At 38.7% G+C, this 26,232-nt stretch overlaps 1 long non-coding RNA gene across 1 annotated transcript in view; it reads right to left on the reverse strand.

Annotated features, from left to right (window-relative positions):
- Positions 1 to 579: 579 nt before the first annotated feature.
- Positions 580 to 26,232, reverse strand: part of LOC137084778 (uncharacterized) — a 168,956-nt gene continuing 143,303 nt past the window's right edge. The window contains exon 4 of the long non-coding RNA XR_010906799.1: positions 580 to 1,147. This is a non-coding gene — a long non-coding RNA (uncharacterized lncRNA). The remainder of the gene's footprint in view (positions 1,148 to 26,232) is intronic.

Below are 26,232 nucleotides of genomic sequence, written 5' to 3' on the forward strand. Positions count from 1 at the left end.
GCTTCCTAGAAGGAAAATTTTCATTTTTGTGGACTGGGAGGAGAAAATGAGTGTCGAGACCATTTTTTGAGTGGGAAAATTGGAGCACATATATTTAAATTTACAGAAGGATCCAATCCTCAAGGTAAGCGAGGTCCAGTTGCGGTTGGGTTTACAGAAGCATCTATATGTGTTTCACTCAAATGAAAGCAAACACATTTAAGAGGAGGGAGGGTTTGTGACCCATTCAATTATGTAAAAGAAGAGCAGGCTTTATTTGAGACCACTGTCCTGAATGAGTGCTGGAGGAGAGAAGGGGCACTCCGAAGCGCAAACATGTGGTCGAAGAAGTGCCCAGAGCTCTTCAAACTAAAGATGACTAACACTCAGCTGAGAAAACAAGCAGGACGGCTGCCACTGACGATGACAGAGAAACACTCAGCCCTCACTTTTATGTACACTTCCACAGGACACATGTACAAACCACCATGAGTCTGTCTAGATTTTATTTTTGTAAACTGAACAGATCTATGCTCTTGCACACTCATGCACAGTAATCACAGAGCAAAAGCAAAACTTTGTTTCATCTGTTCTCTCAAATACAGTTTTCCTTCGCTAAATCTGCCAGTTTGTTGTTGTGATTAACATACATAAAGCATGTTTTAATCTTAAATTTAATGCTGAATTTTAATCAAATAATCCTGAAAAACAACATCAAAGCACACATTAGATTACCCGATAGATCTAAAAATATTGATTTTTTTTGCCTCCAAAACATTTAATTTCATAATGTTCATTAAACATACAGATGGTTGCTCAAATATCAGAGTAAGTAAGTAAGTCGTACTGTTTTTATTCACTTTTAACTTTAATATTTGGTATGTCCACCTTTGCAGCAATTACAGCAGCGCATCTCTCTGGCATAGTGTCATTATATTTCCTCTGAGAACTTCAACACTAATAGTAAAAGCCATGCCTTCTGCAAATGAAGTCTTTCCTTTGAATGTACAACAAATATGCCCATTTTTTTTTGTAATTCACCTTAAATGTGCTCGATGGGGCTGAGGTCAGGACTCTGAGGGGGCAAGTCCATTATTTTCAATGTTCCAGCAGATTCCTTCCATTGCAGGTAGTTCCAGCAATAGTTAGAAGAATGTTTTTTTGGTCCCTTTGACAAAAAAAAAAAAAAGCCCCATTAAGACGACTCCCAGATACAAAATGTTCTAATATTTTGGCCACCATTGTATATATACACAGACCAGGCATAACATTATGACAGCTAAAGTGAATAACACCGATTATCTCTTCATCACGGCACCGGTCAATGATACATTATGCAGCATGTGAACATTTTGTCCTCAAAGTTGATGTGTTAGAATTAGAAGCAGGAAAAATGGAAATGCGTAAGGATTTGAATGAGTTTAACAAGGGGCAAGTTGTGATGGCTAGACGACTGAGTCAGAGGATCTCCAAAACTGCAGCTCTTGTGTGGTGTTCCCAGTCTGCAGTGGTCAGTATTAACTAAAGAAAACACATTTAAGCAACACATGGTCAGGTTAAAGTGTCTGATTAACTCTGGTACCAATTTTTTGTATAATTTTTTTTAAAATTATTATTCTATTTTACTGGTAGTTGTATGAAGAACTTTTGGTATATACTTTTGTGTATAATATGTCAGTCTACTTTATTTTGCAATGAGAGAGAGAGAGAGAGAGAGAGAGAGAGAGAGAGAGAGAGAGAGAGAGAGAGAGAGAGAGAGAGAGAGAGAGAGAGAGAGAGAGAGAGAGAGAGAGAGAGTCTATTATGGTTTAAAAATACAGATTTGTTTTTATAATTTTTATTTATTTATACATATAAATAAACAGTACATTACATTATACAGTTAAAAACAGTACATTTTCACTGTAATTAAGATTCAAAACAACATTCAGCATGTAAAAGAGAGGCTCAGGTAAGCATGCTTCCAATAATATCCACAAAGTTTTCATTTGAAATGTGTACGTTGGCTGTGTTTAATTTGAAATGTGTTTCATTATTAGCTGTATATGAAATGTATGTTGGCTGTGTTTATCTACAATGAAGCAACCATTCCTTAAGCTTCAAAGTTTGTTTTTCTTGGAACATGATAAAGAAAACCTAACCAGGGAACTTGAGTATCACAAAAGAGGCCTTTGGACAGAAATAAAATCAATCGATTTCTCTCACTTTTTTCATTCCCCTTTTTCTCTGCTAACCTTGAACCTTCTGTGCTGTAGAGAAAGAGAGAGTGAGAGAAAAGACATGAGAGAGACTATGTCCCTCTAGCAGTGAGAGAAAGTCATTGAGAGACTGGAGACCTTAATACACGTCGAAACCAGTTTCTGTTGCCTATTATGTGATGCAAGCTCTGATATCTTTAAGCATGGCTGCCGTCCCTTCAGAATTACACTCGCTGATGAGTAAACACCTCCATTCACCGAGCTCATTTCATGCAGTCAATACATCAGACCAACCTGAGCTCTCCTTCCACACAGCATCATGTTTATTTATGCTCACCTTCATTAAGAGCTGCTTTTATTTACCCAACAATGTAGCCGTGGCAAAGCGGGGAAACAAGAACTCCTTCCAATGATTCCAAGACTTCACGGTTTAATCAATAAACTTAACAACTGACATTTTGATGGCATTTTCATACTCATCTGATCAATATGTGTATTGAGCCAATTACTCCCAGGCCAGCAGACGCACGCAAGCGTGCGGTCCACAGATTTACGCTGTCTCGGAGAGAGGGAATTAAGAAATAGTCCTTGAGCATCCCTCAGTCATGGGTGAAATGAGGGCGAGAAAGGGAGTTGTCGGATTCGAGACAAAATAAGAATGCTTTTTCCATGATCATTTTTCTCTCGCCTGATGTTTGTCAACTCCCTCTTTTAATGAGTTATAATTTTACACATGCAAATTGGTTAGTGCTGCAATGAAGAGACGTGGAATGTTCAACCTGATCTCACGGGAAAACATAACTTGTTATGAGATGGTGATTTCGTATGAATATGGACGATGTGAATCACACAAAAAAGTACAATTACTTGGAAAAAATTAAGCATGAAGAGCAACCCCTAACCCTAAACATACCATCATCGGGGTGTAAGCAGAACATACAAAAATGTACGAATGAGAACGTATGAATTAGCCACCAATTCACCAAAAAGTAAAATATGAATTGCCACGAGCTTGTGTTGGAAGTTGTATAATGCATAGATGCCATTTGATTAAGCGGAATAATTTTTCATAAATAGAACAATATTGCAATGCTATTTTTATAAACAAATATGACTTTAACAAATTAAGTATCCTTATTATATTAAAAGACAAACACTTTTCTGTTTCTTTGTTTTTACAAAATATGTTGTTTTTTAACACTGTGTGATGGCTAAGTAAAATTTCATTTATCTAGGTCTTTATTTTATAAACACACACACACACACACACACACACACACACACACACACACACACACACACACACACACACACACACACACACACACACACACACACACACACACACACACACACACACACACACACACACACACACACACACACACACCTTTTTGTTTATTTATTTATTTTTTAAAGGTGCAAAAAGCCAAGGTTTTGTTATTTGGATCCTGCTGTTTGGTTGTTTTAATAAAATAAAAAAATTCACCTGACCCTCTGATGACCAGATGGTGGCGCCATAAAATCACAAGAGAGCCCTTTTTGAGAATCCAAGTTCTCGGATACTTTGAAGGGGAGCATTCAGGCTCTCAGTACAGTGTGTGTGTGTGTGTGTGTGTGTGTGTGTGTGTGTGTGTGTGTGTGTGTGTGTGTGTGTGTGTGTGTGTGTTTGTATTCCTAACTGCAAAACTACTGACTAGAGAAGCAGAAAACAGCACTCATTTTCAATTTCCACCATCAGACTCAGGAGGTGAGGATGAATAATGGCAGAATTCATCTGTTCAAAGACAAAATCGCACCGCTTCCATACAGGCTGAGAAAATCAACAACTTCTCTACATATGTAACTAGAGAGAGTGCTGGCAACCAGTACATCACAACACCGACTATCTGAATCCCTAAATCCAGACCGGAGTGTAACAATATGCATTTTATACAATAAGAATGGCCTGATGATCTGTCGTCAGTGGGAAAGAGTTTTAGGTCAGTCCAGACCAATCAGACCAATGCTGAATTATGACTATATATAAATATATGAATTTCAACACTTTAAAAAAGCCAAGGTTACATTATCAGGCTGGCTATTAATACATTAAAGGCTTTGACGATATTAGGTGCTTACAATTCTAATTTGAATAAAAATGATCAAAAAATTCGGTCTGATTAAAGTTATGAACAAACTCAGTCTGGATGACGTAAATTACGTTTTTTTTCCACAGTCTATACAAAAACATGATAAATGTGTCAAATCATGCACAGATATCCCAAGCATTTCCTGAATTCACAACATACAAATAGTTTCTCACCTAACCTAAATATTTGGCAATGCAACAAACCCTTTTAGTCAAGAGCCGATGCGGTAAACTGATCACAGCTCACTGAGAACATGTCTGCTTCATTTATATTTATGATCCTATTTTTCGCATAACACATTTTTAATTCTTTGACGCTGCAAATTCAATCATGTACATAAAGTCATTACATGTCTGCATGGTTGTTTTTGCCTCATTCTTGAGGGAATACGTATACACGCGTACATAAATGCAAACATACACGCTATAACTCACTGGTGATAACTTTTCCACCCACCACAGACATCATTCCCTGTGCCCTGATCCCCAAGACCTCAGGTAAACAGATCAAGAGACGATGTACTACATATTCAAATTCACACCGCAGAGAGGCCCATCCAAGGAAGAAAGTCCAGGTTGGGCACTCTGAGAATTACAAACAATCCACTAATGTCTGTGAAGAGCGCAGCTGCTGAATAACTCGCCCCCAAAACATTTGACATTGGTATAGCTATGACTATCAGCAGCGCTAATGGGTTTACCTGATGGCGCCTCGTTCGCGTAACCGACATTTCATAGAGTCGGCTTTGGCAGCCGCTCGCTCTGAGCAGCACCGGTAGCTGACTTCTCTATTTTATCAGCCCCCTGCTATAGAGAAGGCCAGCAAATTCATCCTGCAGCAATTACCATATGTTGTGATTGTGGTTTTGGAACAACACCATGACATCTGTGTTATATTGGTATCTAGGGCACAGTGAAGGAACTTCCACCACCTGCATTCCATATCTACATCTAGTAAGCAGGTGCTTGCAGGACCGGCTGCTGCATCTGTGTGTGTGTGTGTGTGTGTGTATGCGGGAGAAAGAGTCGAGAATAGAGCGTTCTGGTTCTCCTTGAGCTCTGTAGATGGGTAAAGAGAGCCAGCATTTTGTTTGTAACTTTAAATGTGCTGTTCCGTTTCATCTATTAGCTATTCATTAAGTTGAAATAAAGTTTTCCATGCAGTAGTACACCACTAAAATCTTGATGGGAGAACAAACCTGTGAAACAGCGAAGATCCCTTTCTCAAACTGTGGACAAAAAGCAGAGCAAAAGTATTGCGAACACAATTAAATGTTGTGTCAGGTCCCTGACCTGCCTCTCTTCAGACATCCGAACAGAATGAGATGCTCACCGCTCCAACACATGAGGGGGCTTTTAAAAGCAATCATAAAAGGAACATCACTTCACTAATTTATTACGGCTGTCGCAATAATGAATTAATCTGCTGCATTCATAAAGCATTCGATTACATAAAGCAGTCAAGCGACTGAATAAATTCAGTCATTTAGAAGTACGTGGGCAATGAAATAGGGAGTAATAAATATGTATTTATTGCCTGTAGCGCTGAATTGAGGTGGAGGTGAGCCAGCCCGTTAGACACAATCAAACAATCAACCCTAACAAGACAGCCAGGGAGGGCAAAATACACATTAAATATGCCTTCCTAAGAGAGCGGGATATTACAGGCAGGCAAAGCAATTACGCTCTATTAACCTAATATGGAGAAATTGTACATGTGAAATACAGGCATGGCATGCTATGCTGTTCGATAAGTCAGAGAGAGAGAGAGACAAAGAGGGAAAAAGATTCCGGAAGATTTCTGTCACTGATCCAAACTGACAATCTGTTTTAAAGAAATGTGTAATTAGGAAACCGACACGTTCGGTGAAACACTGCTGGAGCTTAAAAAGGAAGAGACAGGCATTAAACACGCCGACCACAACATAATGTTTTAATAAATGGGAAGAATAAGTCAATTAAAAAGGAGCTATTTAGGTCTGAAAGGAGGAGACAAGCACGGCAGTGTGCAGAAATATAATCAAAATCACATTTTACATGCTCATAAATTTCAACGTGAACACAAGGGGGAAAGACAGAGGGCTTGGGAATCTCTATAGTGACAGGATGAATAAAACATTCATGGTCAGGAAAATAAATGAATTATATTCTAAATTATAGCTTTCCTTACAGTACAGTTTTACCGCCATGTAACATTAAAAACATGTGTGCTCTTTTAAAAAATAAAGCAGGAAAGACTATCTCCCTCTATCTCTATTGTAACAAATATTCTATTCATGCCTCAGAGTATCAATCATGGGCTGAGCCAGATGTATTTGGCAGGAATATTTCTGCCATCAAACTGTATATGGATGTTTCTTGAACTATGGGCACTTTGGTGACTTCTACAAAATAAACTCACTTTTCACACTCCCTTTAATTTGCCCACTAAGTATAGTCATTTTCACCGCATCTCAAATTATGTATTGTGTTTAATAACATTCTGTTATGGAAATTATGGTAGTAGAAATTACACTTTTTGCATGATTTGCAAAACTACAGCTCCAATGAAAATGACCCTCAGAAAAAAAGCATTCTACAGACAATAAGTCATATTAAAGTGTTTTTTTAAAAACACATTTCATCTCAAGCTCTTCACTGCCACTGCAATCTTCTCGGTAGAAATTCTAAGAAACCCTAAAAAAAAGTCTGCTAGGTGAATAATTGCTCTTTTTCCACACACTTTTTGTTTACATTATCATTGTTTTAATATAATTACTTTTTTATTGGTATAATTTGTATAATTAATTTTATAATGGTCTGGGACAAGTATAAAACAAAATCTACACCAAATTCGATACTAAATCTCAATTCTCAAACAAACAGTCAATTTTAAGCACTGCTCGCCGCGAGCAGTTTGTCAGAGTGATTGTCCTAGGAAAAGATAAAACTAATGAACCATAAAAAGCTTTGAGACAAATGATTTTAGAGAGGGAAAAAGTGCACATTTCGACGTTTAGAGCCAAACAGTGCTTGCTTGCTTGAAGTGGATTGCTCGCTTTGACATTTCCCCATTGTGCGCAGTAGTGCAGTGGGCAATAATTAAATATCAGGTGCATAAGCTGCTCTTTAATTTGACATGTGTGCTTCAGGCAATAAACACACGTGGAGCGACGGGGAAAGCATAATTGCAGGGGAATAAAATATCATATCTGGAGTGAGGAAGAGGATCATTGTATCAGGTACCCGGTGACAGCTCGTTTGATCATTACGCTGAGCTGAAGAGGTTGGCTAATTAGTTGCCATTAAAGCTCACCCCCTAATCAGGGGTCGCTCTAGCATAAAGAATGTCACTCGCTGCAGATGAATGAACAATACTGTTAACCCTTTCCTGGCCTTCTCTCAGCTTCCCGCAGCTGGCTGGAAGGTATCGCAAGTCCCGAGGTTACAGCTGTCGGATACGATAATTAATTCTTTATCTAATAAGCTGACACGGCAGCAGAAAAATGACACCTAGGGCTGCAGAGAGAAGGGTTAAAGACTACACTGCCCCGAACACACTTCCTGTAGACGCAAAGCAGTGCACCGCCGAATATTTACAGAGCTGTGCGGGATGGGATTTGTTCTCTCGTATTGAGCACTTCAAAAAAAAAAGAGGAAGAAAAAGACGGGATGACATTCTTGCACTCCCAAGAATGGGAACTGCTGTTTAAATGTACTGTTAAAAAATTCAGAGCAAGGCTGGAAGCGCTAGGCCATAATAACATGTGGAGTGAAGGGGTTGAACAGGGGAGATGAAAAAGAATGCTTATCAGACAGCAGCACAGATGCATTATGTCAATAGTGCAGAGCTATGAATTCTTCAGAAAGCAGAAAGTCCCCGGTGAGCGCAGAGCCCCTGTCGGTGCAACTTTGGGTGCCTCACACTGTGACTTTTAAGGATGGCAGAGAGTGCTCTGCGGAGACACACATGCAATATTAGCTGACAGCCCTGTATAAATAATAAGGCACATAATGCCGCATGTGAGCACTGGCGAGCACCACAAGGGCTTTCAACAGGTGCGATGCTCGCCTGTGCATTTCCATTTTGTTCGACAAAGAGAGAGTCTTTACCACTGACTTGCGTCTGAAAGCCTCGTATGATCATTCTTTTATGGGCCCTCTTACCCAGAATGCACTATATTCACAGGAGCTCATGATAATAGGGCAGTCGTGGATAAGGTGGATGGGGGTTGATGGGGTATTTGGGGTGGGGGGAGCAGATGTCCAAGTCAATATATTCAGAGGGGACGCCCAGGGGACGGAGAGGTCTGCGGAACACACTCCAGTGGCCGGATGAGATTGCGATATGCACGTCTATATGTATGTGTGGGTTTGTTCGTGAAGTGGCCGTGACCCCAATTCCCCTCGGTTGCTACCACCAACAGAAACAGAATGTGCTGTGATTACGAAAGTTCAAACACACTTCCCTTACCTTTTCATCTTCTGTCTGGTCTCTTTGTTGACTACAGACTATTTTTTTGTTTAAAAAAAAGTCTGATAGAAAAACATTGCAATTATATATATATATATATATATATATATATATATATATATATATATATATGGGGACAGATACGGTACAATCTTATCGCCCTACATTAACCCTACCCATAAACCTATCCATTACAGAAAACTTTCTGCATTTTGACATTCAAAAAAATTCACTTAGATTTATAAGCTGTTTTTCTCAAAACTTCCCCATTAAGACAAATATTCTGGATATTGCCATTTGGGGTAATTTTGTCCCGATAACGTAGAGGATTTATATAAATATTTATATATTTATGATATAAATTAAATTAGAAACCTTACTTTTTAGTTATTGATATTTCCATAAGTGAAAAACCCATATTAGGCAAGGCAAGGCAAATTTATTTATATAGCACATTTCATACACAATGGCAATTAAAAAAAAAAGTGCTTTACATAGAAAGGAATTAAAATAGGGATACAAATGCATAAGAAAAAGAATACAATGTAAAGAGAATTAAAAATAATAAAATGATGATAACCAAAGACAAGAAGACAAGAACAAAGGTAAACTAAAACAGTTATAAAAAGAATTGATGCATAGATAAGGTGCAATCAGTCAGACGTACAGTGGTACAGTGCTCATTCAGTAAATGCGCAGTTAAACAGATGTGTTTTGAGTCTGGATTTGAATGTGGCTACTGTTGGAGCACATCTGATCTGTTCAGGAAGCTGGTTCCAACTACGGAACCTACATATTAGTTGACAACACATATTAGCAACTACATATTAGTTGACAGCCAATCGTAATTAGCAATTTAAGCAAAAAGTTTAACCTTACAAAAGTTCCTAACAAAAAGGTCTCTTCCAAACAGCTAACAGCAAAGATAAACATTACTATCAGCATTATATTTTTGTGTGGGTGGACCTGCAAGTTTCCATCTTTCTGACAAATCTGGATAACAGAAAATGTTTCAGGTCTCAATCAAATGCCATTCCAGTGACATTCAGGCATTCTTAATTAGATTAATACTGCTCTAGCATCAAAGCTAGAGGGGATGTTGGTACACTGAAATTCTTACTCATACGAGACTCATTTTGTTTTTATTATTGTGCTGGCTTTTCTCACATTGTGTGGGTGGATCTGCAGGTTTCCATCTTTCTGACAAATCTAGTGATGCAAAAACGCAAAGCAAAGCAAACATTTCCTTCACATTCTCTGCATAACTAAAGAAGTTTAAAAAAAATACCCCCCCCCCCCCCCCCCCCGCAAAAAAAGAAGAAATATCACAGGATTGTATAAATTAAGACTGCCTGAAAAATGTCATAAATAATGAAATGTGTGCACTATTTTCCCAATCCTGTTTTTTCCTTATAAATAAATTATAATTTGTTTCTCGGCATCATCACACAAAGGCCTCAGACTCCTTTTGCACATTTTAATTATTCTGAAAAAAAATACAACATGAATGGATGGGGTTTGTCTTCTTGCTTTTGCGCTTATTGAGTGAAGCAAAAGGACGCGTTGAAAGGGAAATAAGGAGTACTGGAATGGAGAAGGACAGATAGAAACTGTGCTCGATGCTCATTCACGAATCATTAAGGTTGAGAATAACCTGCAAGCTGATATTGGACTGGTTGACAGTACTTGCAGATGCTGTTTAGGAATGGAGTTACTTCTTGTTAAAGTCTCCTTCAGTAGTAGCAGGAGCAGAAATGGAAATGAAGAGGGGAGAGAGAGAGAGAGAGAGAGAGAGAGAGAGAGAGAGAGAGAGAGAGAGAGAGAGAGAGAGAGAGAGAGAGAGAGAGAGAGAGAGAGAGAGAGAGAGAGAGAGAGAGAGAGAGAGAGAGAGAGAGAGAGAGAGAGAGAGAGAGAGAGAGAGAGAGAGAGAGAGAGAGAGAGAGGAACATCACTTTCTCATGTGTAAACAGCACTATCCCAGGACACATCTGTCACGGCCCTAATTAGAATCCGCCTTTGGCTTTTGGATGAAATGGAGGAATGGAGAGGGAGGTTTATTTTCCAGGCCCAATAACATCTGCAGTACAAACACTCCACCTATCTAACCACAGTGCTGTCAGAGGTTCACAGGCTGAGAGATGGCACACACACACGTGCATACACACACAGCCGTGTGACATATAAGGGCAGAAGAACAGCTATTAAAGACCTTTTCTGTAAATGCAGCCGGAAGGTCTTGTATGTCAGAGCAATGTAGATACAACCTTTTTCTGACAGGCAGTAAGGTAGCAAAGACATCTTCTGCAAGTCACCCTGCAAGGGTGCTGACAGCGGGACAAGCAGGAACGTTGTCCAGGCCTTGTAACTGAGGGAGGCCCCAAAGAGACAGTGGTCAAAACATAAAGGTTTGTTCTGGACATGCAATTGCCAGCACTGAAATCAATACATCAGCAACACAGTCTGCTTACCAAAAGAAAACTAGAGCTTTCTCACAAAACTTCCCGTAGCTAGTGTGTAATGTTGTTGTTTGAGAATAAAAAAGATCTGCAGGATTACAAAGCTCAAAGTCCACTACAAAGGGAGATCTTTTATTTAACAGAATTCACTTTCCAAGAACTACAACGAACGGCTTGTTTGGACAACAATGCATTTTTTCTAGCCTTTCATTTTGTGTCTCCCCTGTTTTGTCCCCCATTTTCAAAACTAATTTGACTGACTTTCCTAAGGCTGACGAACTAAGAGTGGCTTAAATCTATTTTAAACAACGTTCCTCAAAATGATTACCCCCATGTTTATTTGTGTGCTGTTCATTTTACGAAGAATCCAGAAACTAAGAGAGTACAATGCAGGCTACACACAAAAACTTCTCCTGAAATGGAGCAGTTCCCACTTTGTCGGGACAATCTGTTGTTTGGACCACAACTTGTAATCATGTCTTATTATTTCTAGTTGCGTTTTCTATTAACAGTTCCAATTATAAGTTGTATGTTGTTGCTACAATATAAACAAAGGGCAAAGTTGTTTTTCTCCGCTCGCCTGCTAGCTAACATTAGTGTCGATATAGTGTTTACTGTGGCTTTAGTAAGCTCTCGCTTTTGTAAGACTGTTCACCGCCTCTTAGGAAAGTTAATGATAATTAACCATGGTTCTGACAAATATCATGAATAAAATGTGTTTAACATTGTATCTAAAATGTATAAAAAAATTGCAACAAGATTACAAAAATATACCACTCTGAAACGTCCTGTGAAATCTGTTATTGCAATATCGGTGTATGAAATGAGCCTATTGTTTGTTAACATTCTGAATCAGGCTTGAATTGGTTTAAAAATTCTTAATTTTACACCTTAGCAGAGCTCACCGTTATAGTAAGACATTATGGTGACATTTCCTGAACATGCGCTATGAGGTTCCCATCACAACACACTGGGCCAGCTGACCAATCAAAGCACACTTTGTATTTCGGAAGATGATGTAAATAAATGGGCCAGACTGGGGAGAGAGGTGCTGTAATATAATGTGAAATATAATGTGTTTTCTGAACAATCATATTCTAGTACACCCAAATAAAAATATGAAGTGAAAAAAGACTTCATAAAAGGGCATAATATGACCCCTTTAAGAAAACCATCAGCTAATAATTGATATGCTAAATGATATGTTATTTAGAAAAATGCAACACTATGAACTTTAGTCTTCAAAGACTTTTATATGTATTCCTATGGTTCCCTCGAATCTATCCAATATAAATATATTATAATTAAAATTTAAAAAGAGCTTAACTGACCTTGTAACTAATTTATAGTAACATGTTTCATATGGATAAGCTGTCACCTGTTCATGCTCAAGAAGAGCGGAGGATAATCCTGTTACAGTTCATCAAAAGACTTTACTTACTAATGTATTCAATCAATGAGTGTTACGCATATTCCTCAAGACATTTATTTAACAGACTCAGCTACTGCTAATAGAAAGCACAGTGGGTGGAGTCTGTGTTCATCTAAAATGAAATGAGGAAACGTCTTGTACAGTCAACATCTACATCCTCAGTAAATTATGTGACGTCATGCATATGCAGAACATTCCCTTACTAGGTAAAAAATGAATATTAATGTTTTAACACTATGAATATTTGATGAATCACAAGATAAATGCAAACGCATACATTTTCCATATGGCAAGGTTTTACCCACAATTCATCAAATTAATTTGCATATTATTTAAAGGGAAATAACTTTCTTTGATCCTGTAATTTGCTCATTTGGTAATGGCACACAATTGGTAACAATGTTTACATTGATTAGGTCAAATAACAGCAAGTTATATTTTAATTCAGCTAAGTGTCTAAATTAATGAATGACAATATATTAACAGTATAAAGAATGATTTATGTCTTTATTAATACTGTTTGCACTGTTAAATACCAGATGCAAACATTGTTAAATACCAAGTGACTAAACACTACAAGATGCCATCTATACAGTAATGGTCTCTGAACATGTATAAGAATTTTTTCTGTAGAATGCATCTTCTATATTTGTACCCCTTGTCATTTGCACTGTGCTGACCGCTATTCTCTTTTTCATAGAGACATAATAGTAGTAGTAATAGTAGTAATAATAATAATATATCCATTTGCATTTCTGTGATCGGTAGTCTGCATAATGGCAATAAAGTCCAATAAAGTCTAATTTAATGTATACACAGTCTCTGTATCTTTGGCCAAGTTAACTTATTTCAACTGCAGAGGTAGAGTAGCTGTTCAGGTAGGGTTGTGCATGTGTGTGTGTGTGTGTGTGTGTGTGTGTGTGGTGTATTGTCTACAGCACGGGTGCGCTCATGGGGCTCTTTGAAGGGCTGAGGCAGAGCTGCCTGTGATAATTAGGGTGCAATGACCTTCTCATTAGAGCCAGGAGTCCTGATGATTATTTCTCCCCTTTTCTCTTAACGTGGACCAGCCACAGAGACAATTTTGGAATATCAAAGCAATTCTCTAAGATATTTATTAGAGTCCAAATGACAAAAACACATAGCAAAAACCTTTGAATTACCAACCCGCTAATGTATGCAGGGCCAAATGAATGGCTCGACTTTCTTTTTTTTTTCGCCCCCTCTCTCTTGTAGCTTAAATTTTTCATTACAAATTTCCGGAGCTTCAAAGTAGCTTCTCACAGTCGGCCCCCTTTCTTCTCTCCGACATGACAAAGAACTGTCAAAAACTGTCCCTGTGTTTGTTACTGTCTCCCCCTCTCTCTTTATTCCCCCTTGCATCTAAATGTCAAATAACCACGCTTAAATACAGCACAGCATCCCCTCATCTGGAGAGGCTTAGCGAGACGGGGAAAGAGAGAGAGTGGGTGAAAAGAGGAAAAAAACAGCAGAAGGCATCTAAAAGGGCCTTAATTAATCTTGTGCATTGATTTTGTTTTAGTGTGATGTATTCAATGAAAAAAAGATGACGCTACAAGGAGCTCTCATTAAAATCATTAGCAGCTTGATGTTAGCTGAAAACATCTCACTCTTGCACTTAAAAGCACATTTGCAGGTCTGTCTTTAATGTTGTGGAGATTGGTCTTCTCTAAAGAGCAACAAACAGGGCCCACTGGACCTCTTCAGCTGGAGCGTAAAATGAGCGGAACAATGCATCCCTGTTCTAGCCAAGCTGGACTGTGCCCAAGCTGTCCAGTGCAGGACACAGTGGCTGTGGCAAACAGGAGGTTTTGACACTTTCCGTCCAATTATGGGGTGTCCTGAATGAGGCCCAGGCCGAAATGCTGACTGTGGGGTTTGAATAGGGGTGATTAAAAACACTAGGCTTAAATACAGGATGTGCCAGAAACAGCATGGGGAAGGGGAGTGACACACGATGCCGTACTAAAACCACGCAGGAGGAGAGGGCTATTCAATCAAATATTCATTATTGTTTAATTAGTGGGAATTCAATCAAATATTAATTATCGTTTGGGTGCGACACTTCCGTTTCTTTAGCAATATCGCACTCATCACTGGCAAATCAAACAGAAAAAAAATTCCATACATGACTATGCATTGAAGACACTGCAAAGAAAATGCAGAAGATAATTTATGAGTATCTACATACATGCATATCTCTTGCATCATATTGTTCTGCAGTGAAGGAAATGTGCCATCCAATTCATTTAAATAATTACGTAAGGTGTAATATATGGTAAATATAGTGATATCTAGATAAGACATCATCAGGACACTGCTGAATTGGGAATATGTAGCAATAGAGCCTCTAGCGCTGGGAGAAATGAAAGACATGGAGTGGATCACAGTGTACTGTGGCGATTACAGAGACTTCCACCATCAGCTCGGTTTTCTGTTCAGAAAAGCTTTTAACTGTTATGTGTTGGTTGATTGTTTGTATTACTCTGTATTTGTACTTGTTATTCATTTGTTTGTTATTTTTGCTTTTCCATTGTTGCACTTCGAGATTCTTCGGAATGAAAATTGCGTTCTAAAAAAAATCTATTATTATTTTATTATTATTAATATATATAAGCTCACAGTGATTTAGGCTGAAATAAATGAATAAACAAATAAATAAAATATATAAAATAATATATAATTTACACTATATTGACAAATGTTTTGGGATGTCTGCCTTTACATGTGCATGAACTTTAATGACATCACATTCTTAATCCATGGGGTTTAATAGGGAGTTGGCCCACCATTAGCACTTATAACAGCTATATTCTTCTGGGAAGGCTTTCCACAAGGTTTAGGAGTGTGTTTATGGAAATTTGACCATTCTTCTAGAAGAGCATTTGTGAGGTCAGGCACTGATGTTGGATGAGAAGGCCTGTTTCGCAGTCTCCGCTCTAATTCATCCCAAAAGTGTTCTATCAGGTTGAGGTCAGGACTCTGTGCAAGCCAGTCAAGTTCCTCCACACCAAACTCACTCATCCATGTCTTTATGGACCTTGCTTTGTGCACTGGTGCGCATTCATGTTTGTACAGGATCATTTGAGAGTGATTCATTAACTTGGCCAACTCCAAACTGTCCAGTGGCAGCATGCTTTACATCAGATGCTTTGGATTGTATTTGGTGATGTAAGGCTTGAATGCAGCTGCTCGGCCATGGAAACCCATCCGATGAAGCTCTCACACTGATCTTGAGCTAATCTGAATGCCACACAAAGTTTGGAATTCTGGAACTACTGACTTCTGGCTACTTCTGCACACTGCACCTCAGCATGCGCCGACCCCGCTCTGTGATTTTACTTGGTCTACCACTTTGTGGCTGTTGTTGCCAATTGCTTCCACTTTGTTATGACACCACTAACAATTCACCATGGAATATTTATTAGTGAGGAATTTTTGCGAATGGATTTAATGCACAGGTACTTGCACAGGTAAATCAGGCATGGTACCTATCACAGTACCATGCCTGAATTCACTGAGCTCCTGAGAGCGGCCCATTCAGGCCTAGGTGCTTGATTTTATACACCTGTGGCCATGGAAGTGATTAAGTATAAGCAGCCTAACACACTGAAAAACGTTTTGTGTACCCCTTCGGGGCTCTTATATCACAAATAAAAAATCAAATAAAAAAAATGTTGCACAGCGGCTTAAGAATAATGGAATGATGTGCATCATAAAACTGCTGCACAGTATTCACATCACAGTATTCCTGAAATGAGGGTACATGTCAAAATGATGATGTACAAACATTCTAAAATTAGTAAAATTCTAATGACATCTGTAATTGCATCAGCATGCTCAACTGAATGAGCAATCTCAGTTACCTGCTGTAACAAGCAAATTGCTGATCCGACTCTTCAAACTCTTCCAGTGGAAGTAACTTGAGGTCTAATTTGAGGCAAAATAAAGTTGATCTGAGTTCTTAAAAACTGCCCATAAAAAAGTACAAAAACATCAACACATCTGACATCATCACAATTGGAACACAGCATCATAAAACAAAAAGCCCACACTATTAAGAAATCATCCACAACCTTATAAAACCACAAAAAGATCAGATGCATACTTTGTAAGACACTCAGCAGAAAAACCCGACTTGAATTATCCAGTGGTAAAGTGTCATATGGTTCAAATGCACTTGGAGAACATGAAGATTAAAATGCTTGAGTGACGTGCGTTGACAGACATCTCCCTCACATATGATCCCTCACTCATCAAGAACAAACAAAGCCACAGCCTCCAAAATAATTACATCATTAAAACTGTGCTGGACCAATTAAAGCCAGGCTCCTCTTACCTGCTTTCACAGCTAATTAAAAAATTAACCCTCTATTTAGGCTTTGGCACTCTGCCGTCAATGCTAATAGATGAGGGACTTAAAAAATGGGCCATCCCTGTAAACATATAGCACCAAATATCCATGACATAGGCTTTGATTATCTCTGTTTAAGATGCTGATTGGTGTTGACATGAGGTTAAAATGGAGGGAATTGTTGATTTGGTTTAATCACGATATGATTGCAAGGAAATTAAACATTTGGGGTTTGAAACATCCATGGGACAATCGGCGTGTAAGCGAAATCGACTCATTTTGAGTTTCTTATTTAGGTCAGCTTACTCAAAGGTGTGGAACGGACAGGCTGATGCTTGACTAAATGACACCGAAAGAGTGATGCACTCCAAAAGAGGAATGCACTTGAGTGTGATCCATTAACTTGGCCTTTTTTGCAGCCTTGAGCCTGATGCACCTGCAAAGCTTCCCCTTATACCAAGTGCTGTATAAATTAATCACATGCAGCCTCATGCACTTTGATGCATTTCCTAATGCACATTAATGAGGGGTGACAGCTGTCACCAGAAGGCAGAATAAAACAGTTACAATTTAGGTAAAATCACAGTGTATCTGGAAGACATTTGTATCTTCTAATTCTCCTTTTTAATTAATTCTTTTTTTTTTATCTCAAAGTTTAAAAAAAGTAAGTTTTAAGGCATAAAAGACTCTCAACCGACTCCCTCACTGAACCTCAAACAATTTTTCACAATTGTCTTATTCACTAAACTAGTTATTGTGATGAATATTGTAGATTTGTGGAAAAAAGGCGACCTACATGGCTGTTTTATATGACAATGTTTAATTAAAGATGCATACTCATAACAAACTTTTGTTGTAATAAAACAAAACAAATTATAATAAAAGTAACACTATTTCGATTTAGACATTCTATTAAAGCCGCACTTGGCTACTTTTGCTCTCGGGGTCCCCCTACAGTTTGGAAAAAATAATGTCCTCAACTACTGTCGTAAGATCTGTCATCCTACAACAGGGGATGCCATCACGCGTGCATTTGTTGACATGACAACCCTGATAGCCCTGAACTAGTAATGCGCGGGTCGTCTCATAACCCGCAGACCCCGTATGTCTATTTAATGGTCGCGGGTGCGTGGCGGGTTGTAAAAATATATACAGTGGTGCGGTGCGGGCCAAATAACTTCATAAAAGCGTCCCGCGGGTCGGTGCAGCGCTAACAGTTCCCCTGAACACTGCAAGAGGAGTTCAGAGTTCTTCTGGCGTCGCGTGTGAAATGTCTTCATCCCAGGTAACGTTACAGTCAGTGGCATGTTTCAGCATGTCATATGAATATAATTTCATGGGTTTTATTTTTTTCAAACGCCAAATAATCACGATGCTCACGTTTACAAGCCAGCGTCATTATAGTAGTCTATTGGTTACCGTTTTACAGAATCTATATAATACTTCCGAATTTAAGGAAGTGTGGGTGTTGGTGGAAGTGACGTATATGCCGTAAAGCAGTCAAATTTTGTAGTTCTTTTTGTTCTCGGGTTACTACCCGAAACCCGAAGTTTAAAAGTACAATTAAAAACGATACAGACCCCATCAGGCTATGGCAGACGTGTCATTCAACCTATTGTAAGTTGATTTATCATCACAAGAGTCTTAAAAAATATATTATGAAGGTTGAAAAGTTACCTAGTGCTGCGTTAACAAGATCATTTTAACTTATTCTACTAACAATAAAGTCCCAGTGAACCGGAAGTAGCAAGTGAGTTTTCTTCAGTGCTGTGACACATTTCCAAGTGAAACGGAATATTGAACAGAAGGCAGGGTTTTACTTCAGCGCTCCTCCTCTTTATCTCTCGCTCATAGCAGACGGATGGTTGGAGGCGAGTGGTTAAGCATTTTCAAACCCAAGCCGTCTGACTAAGCCAAATGACATCAGCTGAGAAGGAACGCTGTTTCAAGACCGGAAGTTTCTTTTCAGATTTTGATTAAAGATTACCACGACAAACAATACTTTTTTGTGTATTAACTTGCACAGATTCATTGTCCACACTAAGACCTTTAATATGTGCTAACAAAATAAACATGGTCAATATTGATTTCATGAAGACTTTAAACCTAACCTAACAGTGTAATACAGTTAGTTGATTTGTAGTTGCAAAGTTACTTAAAGTTAGTAGAACGTCTAAAGTGGACTATGAAAGTAAAGTGTAACCAAATTAAAATGTAAATAAATAAATAAATAAATAAATAAATAAATAAATAAATACAGTACTGTGCAAAGTCTTAGTCACTATAGTACTTTTCACCAAATGGTTTTAACCCAGTAATTTATATCTTTTGCATAAAGTAGAAAATATCAGTTAACATTTCCAAGCAATCCTTTTGTCATTAATTGCAATAATCCAGTGAGATTTGTGTATGCACAAGGAGTCTGACAACAGCCGGTATGCTTCACACAGATATCTGATCTCACCATTACCTGAGTGGCAGCTAAATCCAACGTCTCTCAAGCCCTATTCGGACGGTATTTGTTTCTCATACATTTGCATGCCACCATGAAGGAGCAAGTTTTGTGATCCTGCGCACCACTGGTCACGTGGTCAGTCGAATGATTGTTTTTCTGCTGTAAAAACGTCATTTGCTTGGAATAAGTTATTATTTAATTTAATAATAGGAAATTATTTAATTTAAATCTCCTGTTTAAAAAAATATAATAATTTGTTTTGGAAATGAGCGGAATACTGCAAATTTACTGCCGTATGAAAGCTTATTTGTGCAAATACTTTCCAGCATTTCAGTAATAAAATAGTAGGCTAGTTCTTTAAAATGCATCCAAATTACAGGGAAACGCAACGATATGGTGCTCCGCTGTGGTCAAAAAGGATATAAACAGTTAATTTTGAAACAATCTTTTCACTAAAACTCAGAGATGTGGATTCGGACGGCTAATAAATCACCACACGACCTTGGTGTTTGTCAAAAAACAGTAGATAATTCGGCCGGGATTTTTACACAGGTGGTGGGAGAAAAACACTGACATTTTGGATTCGGATGGCAATAAAATCAAAGACTAGCCCCTTTCAATGATGAAAATACCTTACAACCCCACAAGAAACAATTACTGTCTGAATAGGGCTTAAGACGCTTAAAGAAACCTACCAGCGAATCTACACTGTGAAAAATTTTAGGCACTTTTGTAAAAATTGTGTAAAAGTGTAGATGTTTAAAAAAAAAATCAGTAATAGTTAAAAATAAAATAGTTTATTTATCAACTGATTTATATTAACTAAATCAAATCAATATATGGTGTGACCCACCCCGTGTCCTAGGTACACTTTTTTCTGTTTCTTCATGTAATCCCAGATGGACTCGATGATGGTGAGAGTAGATTTTACATTTACATTTATGCATTTAGCAGACGCTTTTATCCAAAGCGACTTACAACTCAGGAGAACAGGAAGCGATCCGTCAAGAAGAGGCAAAGAAACACAAAAAGTGCCCCAAATACCAAGATTTGTATACCGCTCAGAGTAGCAAAAACCAGAAAAGGGAAGAAGAAATGAGAAATAGAGGAGGAAAGAGTTTTTTTTTTTTTTTTTTTTTTTAAGATCATACCGGTAGATCATACCGGCTGCTGTCAGAATCCCTGTGCAAAAAAAAATCTCACTGGATTATTACAATTGATAGCAAAAGGAATGTTTGGAAAAATATACACTCACCAAAAGGATAATTAGGAACACCTGTTCAATTTCTCCTTAATGCAATTATCTAATCAACCAATCACATGGCAGTTGCTTCAATGCATTTAGGGGTGTGGTCCTGGTCAAGACAATCTCCTGAACTCCAAACTGAATGTCAGAATGGGAAAGAAAGGTGATTTAAGCCATTTTGAGTGTGGCATGGTTGATGGTGCCAGACGGGCCGGTGTGAGTATTTCACAATCTGCTCAATTACTGGGATTTTCACGCACAACCATTTCTAGGGTTTACAAAGAATGGTGTGAAAAGGGAAAAACATCCAGTATGGGGCAGTCCTGTGGGCGAAAATGCCTTGTTGATGCTAAAGGTCAGAGGAGAACGGGCCGACTAATTTGAAATGATTGAAGAGCAACTTTGACTGAAATAACCCCTCATGACAACTGAGGTATGCAGCGAAGCATTTGTGAAGCAAAAACACGCACAACCTTGAGGCGGATGGGCTACAACAGCAGAAGACCCCACCGGGTACCACTCGTCTTCACTATAAATAGGAAAGAGAGGCTACAATTTGCACAAGCTCACCAAAATTGTACAGTTGAAGACTGGAAAAATGTTGCCTGGTCTGATGAGTTTCGATTTCTGTTGAGACATTCAGATGGTAGAGTCTAGAGATCTATCCTGCTTTGTTACCACTGTGCAGGCTGCTGATGGTGGTGTAATGGTGTGGGGGATATTTTCTTGGCACACTTTAGGCACCTTAGTGCAAATTCAGCATTTTTTTTAAATGCCACGGCCTACCTTCTGACCATGTCCATCCCTTTATGATCACTATGTACCCATCCTCTGATGGCTATTTCCAGCAGGATAATGCACCATTATCACAAATCTCGAATCATTTCAAATTGGTTTCTTGAACATGACAATGAGTTCACTGTACTAAAATGGCCCCCACAGTCACCAGATCTCAACGCAATAGAGCATCTTTGGGATGTGGTGGAACGGGAGCTTCGTGCCCTGGATGTGCATCCCACAAATCTCCATCAACTGCAAGATGCTATCCTATCAATACGGGCCAACATTTCTAAAGAATGTTTTCAGCAAAGGTTGAATCAATGCCACGTATAATTAAGGCAGTTGTGAAGGTGAAAGGGGGTAAAACACAGAATTAGTATGGTGTTCCTAATAATCCTTTAGGTAAGTGTATTTCCTACTGACACAGTACAGCAAAATATATAAATAACTGGCTTGAAACCATTTTTTGGGGGGGGGGGGGGGGGTGAAAATACTAACATGCCTAAGACTTTTTCACAGTACTGTATATATAAAAAATACTATTGTTCATGCTTTAGAATATTAGGTCTAATTGTATAATTCAATGAACTGTAAGGAAAACTTGCAGGGTGTGTGACGTTTAACCTTAATCAACACCACAGAGTTATGGCAGAAATACAATTAGTATCCCTAGAGTGACAGCCTCAAATTGGAACTAATTTATACTAAATACAACTAGAAAAACTCCATATTTATATAACCTAATTTGTTTATATAACCCAAATCGTTGTGGTCTTTACTAAAAATCTGCACACATGCACATTGTCATAGGCAGCATTTCACACAGCCGTTGTACCCATAATCCCACCATTAACAGAGCACTGTGAAAAGTATAAATACACTGCAAAATATCTCATTAAGCTCATTAAATGACCTTCAACGGTTAATTAGATATACAGCTCAGAATATGGTGGCAGTGTGGCCGATTCTATTATTCATCTTTGGCCTGTAATGACATTTCTCAGCTGTCAGAAGCGTTGCGGGGGGTTGCCTGTGAGGACCGGGGTGAATTGAACCCCTAAGGGGTGCACGAGACATTTTTCAGTGTGTGATGCTTACTAAATACTAAAAATACACATAACACAAACCAGTAAATATGGTTACATATATATTGAGCATCAGCCCCACTAAGGGAATGCTTGTGACCTTCCTGATTCCAGAGCAAGTCCATATTTCTCCCTCCCAATAAAAGGCTTTAAAGGGATCCTAAAGATTTAATTAAGATGTCAGCTGGCGTGGGTCACTCCTAGTGCAGTATCACAGGCTGGAAGATATACTGTACCACTACAAAGGGCCAGGCTGAAGCTAAGTGGCCTGGCAGAGCTGTGCTGGAATGCAGAATTCTTGATTTACAAAGGGAGCCTCACTGTAAAACATTAGTAGTTTAAACACATTTGCAAAACTCTGAGCAGACGGCGTTCACTGCTCTGTCCGGTCAAAAAGGGCTCAGGACAGTTGTTATTATTCGGATTAAGCAATGTCAATCTGAAAAAATAGATAAAAATGGTCACTTCTAAACATGTTCATACAGTACAACAGTTAAATCTGATTAGTCGAGTAGCGTTCCAAGAGAACCTATATACAATCCAACAGCACTTGTAATTCTTAGAGTCCTTTCACACAGAATGTGTTTTTGCATTCCACTGTTCTCAATGCTAGACAGACGTATTTGACTGTTACGATCATGTCTCCTGTATGATACAGTGTTCTAAAAATGTGGTGATCAAAACTTAACCTTTTAATAAGCACACCATGGTTCTAGACCTATCTTTTTTTATTCCACTGCCCTGCGTCACACATTTGTAGATGCAAAAGCACATTCTGTGTAAATGGGCTCTTGCTATTAAAACTGCTTAACTTTTTTTGTATTTGTGTTCCAGATATACTGCTAAAGGGTTAGTTTGCCCAGAAATGAAAATTCTGTCGTTCATTACTTGCCCTCATTTCGTTCGACACCCGTAAGACTTTTTGTTGAAATCCGATGGCTCAGAAAGGCCTTCATTGACACCAATGTCATTTCCTCTCTCAAGACCCATAAAAGGCACTAAAGACGTTGTTAAAACTCCATCTCACTACAGTGGTTCTACAATCATTTTATGAAGCGACGAGAATAGTTTTTGTGCACAAAACAAAATATTGTTTCATGTTTCGGATCGCCAGTCACGTGATATCAGATGTTTGGCAGTTTGACACGCGATCCGAAGCATGAATCGATACGCTGATTCATAACGGTTTAAAGCTTTGTTTTAAAATCGGCCATCACTTTAAAATCCTTATTTTATCTTTTTGCGTACAAACTGTTCTCGTCGCTTCATAGAGCTTCGTAGAGCCACTGTAGTGAGATGGACTTTGTAACGACGTCTTTAGTGCCTTTTATGGGTCTTGAGAAAGGAAATGTCATTGGCCTCAGTGAAGGCTTTTCTGAGTCATCAGATTTCACCAAAAATATCTTCATTTGTGTTACGGGTGTCGAACAACATTAGGGTAAATAATTAATGACAGAATTTTCATTTTTGGGCCCCAATTTTACTCATGGCAAAGTTCTTTTTTGTTCTTCACTCAGGGGTAAAAAGAAATATGCGAGCAGTGATATTGTTATCGAACGTCCAACACCGCCCACACTGAGAGCAATGGTTACATGAATATGTAAATATATGCTGCATGCTTTCTTCTCTCAATAACAAAAAACACTAGCCTAGAAATCTAGACGCACCCTAGCGGCAGCAAATTTAATTTGCCCGCAAGTGTCGTCTAGGAACTCTCAATACCATTCTGAGCTGTATTCCTCAAAATCTGGACGGCCCAATCACATCGTGTATAGAGTCGGCGGGCGGGGCCATAATGACGACGGCCGAGTTGCTTTGCGTTCTTCTAGTAAACACAGAAACTGGCGAACGGCGGCGGTGTTTCGAATCAGCTCTGACCGCAACTCTGGAAGACTTGGAGTTAAGCTTTTCTCTGAGAAAAGAACAAAGAGCGGCACTGAAGTCATTCTTAAAAAGGGAAGATGTGTTCGTAGTTTAGCCGACCGGATACGGCGAATGTTTAATCTGTCAGCGAGCTCTGCTTCACCTTCGTTGCTCTGGTTGGTGTAGCGCTATCCTATCGCGTGCAGAGAGAGTTTGAAAGACAACCGCTTATCCCGCCCCTCGGATTGAGCCCTGTCAATGGTGAGTTTCCAGACCAAACATCTTGATGTGGGTCTGGCTTGTCAGGCTAAAAAAAAACACACCAAAAATTAGAAAACAGTCTCTGTGTCTCAGCGCACACCTACCTATTACGTAATTGACACAGAGAACGTGTTAGAAGGTGTTAACTAACTGGAGCGAAATTTTCTGAAAACATTTTCGAACTTCTCAAATTTTATTTTGGCCTGATTTTGTTCAAAATGACATAATATCAGTTTGTTCTTCGATTTTGGTTTGACTTTTCTGCAAGGTGCATTTATACTTCAGTAGGTGGCAGCAAGTGACTGACATATCATGAGAGGGTCAACGATTTATTCAATCGATTATTTAAAAAATGCAGATTTATTCAAGAATGAAACACGTGACTGCCTTTATGAGTGAGTCATTGAAACGTTTACCCAACAGATTTATTCAAATGCATCTGATTCATTCAGGAAACTACTATGGCTGCATCCAAAAGCTTAGACAGCTGATTTGTTTCCTTGTTGCCCAATCAGGCAATGACTTTGCAGGCTGCTTTTGTGCACCTAGCTACCTAATTAAACCTCAGACTTCTGAGGCAGTGTAGAGTTTAATGATCTCCAAAAAAAGAATGGGCTTTGGCGATAACTAAGCAAATATTCAAATATTACAATAGTTATTTTTTGCTAGAAATGACATCAAAAGTACATTTACACACAAACGGACCACCAACTTTAGCTGAACTGTAATAGAATGGAACACACATTTTTAAAACTATGTTTAAAACATGTTATTTTTAAGTAAATTTTAAATCGCTCAAAACCTGCATTTTTGCCTACACATACTCCACTTTCAAAATATCAGACAAAAAGTCCTCATCCAAGACGTTTATAATGCAAAGCAAAACACCAACAGGCCACAAAAGGGTAAAGAAATGCTTTTCTCACTGTCTGTCATCCTGTTATTTGAAAGCCTTTTTGCATCTCACAACAGATGAGATTTTAAAGGGCACTTAAGGGGCTTCTTTGGGGGCTCAGGATGAGGAGGGTGGGCATACCGAGTGACAGTGGGCCAACAGTAAGAGTCTCTATAAGGCTCTGGAACAAACTGGCCTTCATGTGCAGCAAAAAAGCCCTGTCACAACCCTCAAGCCTACAGAAGTCCCAAGGTTCATGGGACAAATATAAAAAAAAGCCTCCACAGGGCCTGACAAGAACTTGTCTTAGTTGATCAGGTAAGACAGCACTGTGTGAGCATCTCTGCCACGCCACAAGGGCTAGAACATCTAAGATCTGTCTTTCATGCTACTGTAAATCACATCCAATTATTTAAAACTACATGTGGCATTATTTTATCCATTCACATGAGAAATTATAAATGAGAGTCTGTTTTTTTTGTTTTTTTGAGTGCATCCAGTTGGGGGGCCTCTGTGCATTTTTAAACCCCAGAAAAAGACTTTTTGGGAACTCTTAGTAAAAAAAAAAAAAAAAAAAAATTAATTCAAGGGCTTTTTGAAAAGACCCTATAAAGAAGACCTGG

The sequence above is a fragment of the Pseudorasbora parva genome, chromosome 1, assembly GCF_024679245.1.
Source record: "Pseudorasbora parva isolate DD20220531a chromosome 1, ASM2467924v1, whole genome shotgun sequence".
Taxonomy (NCBI): Eukaryota; Metazoa; Chordata; class Actinopteri; order Cypriniformes; family Gobionidae; genus Pseudorasbora; species Pseudorasbora parva.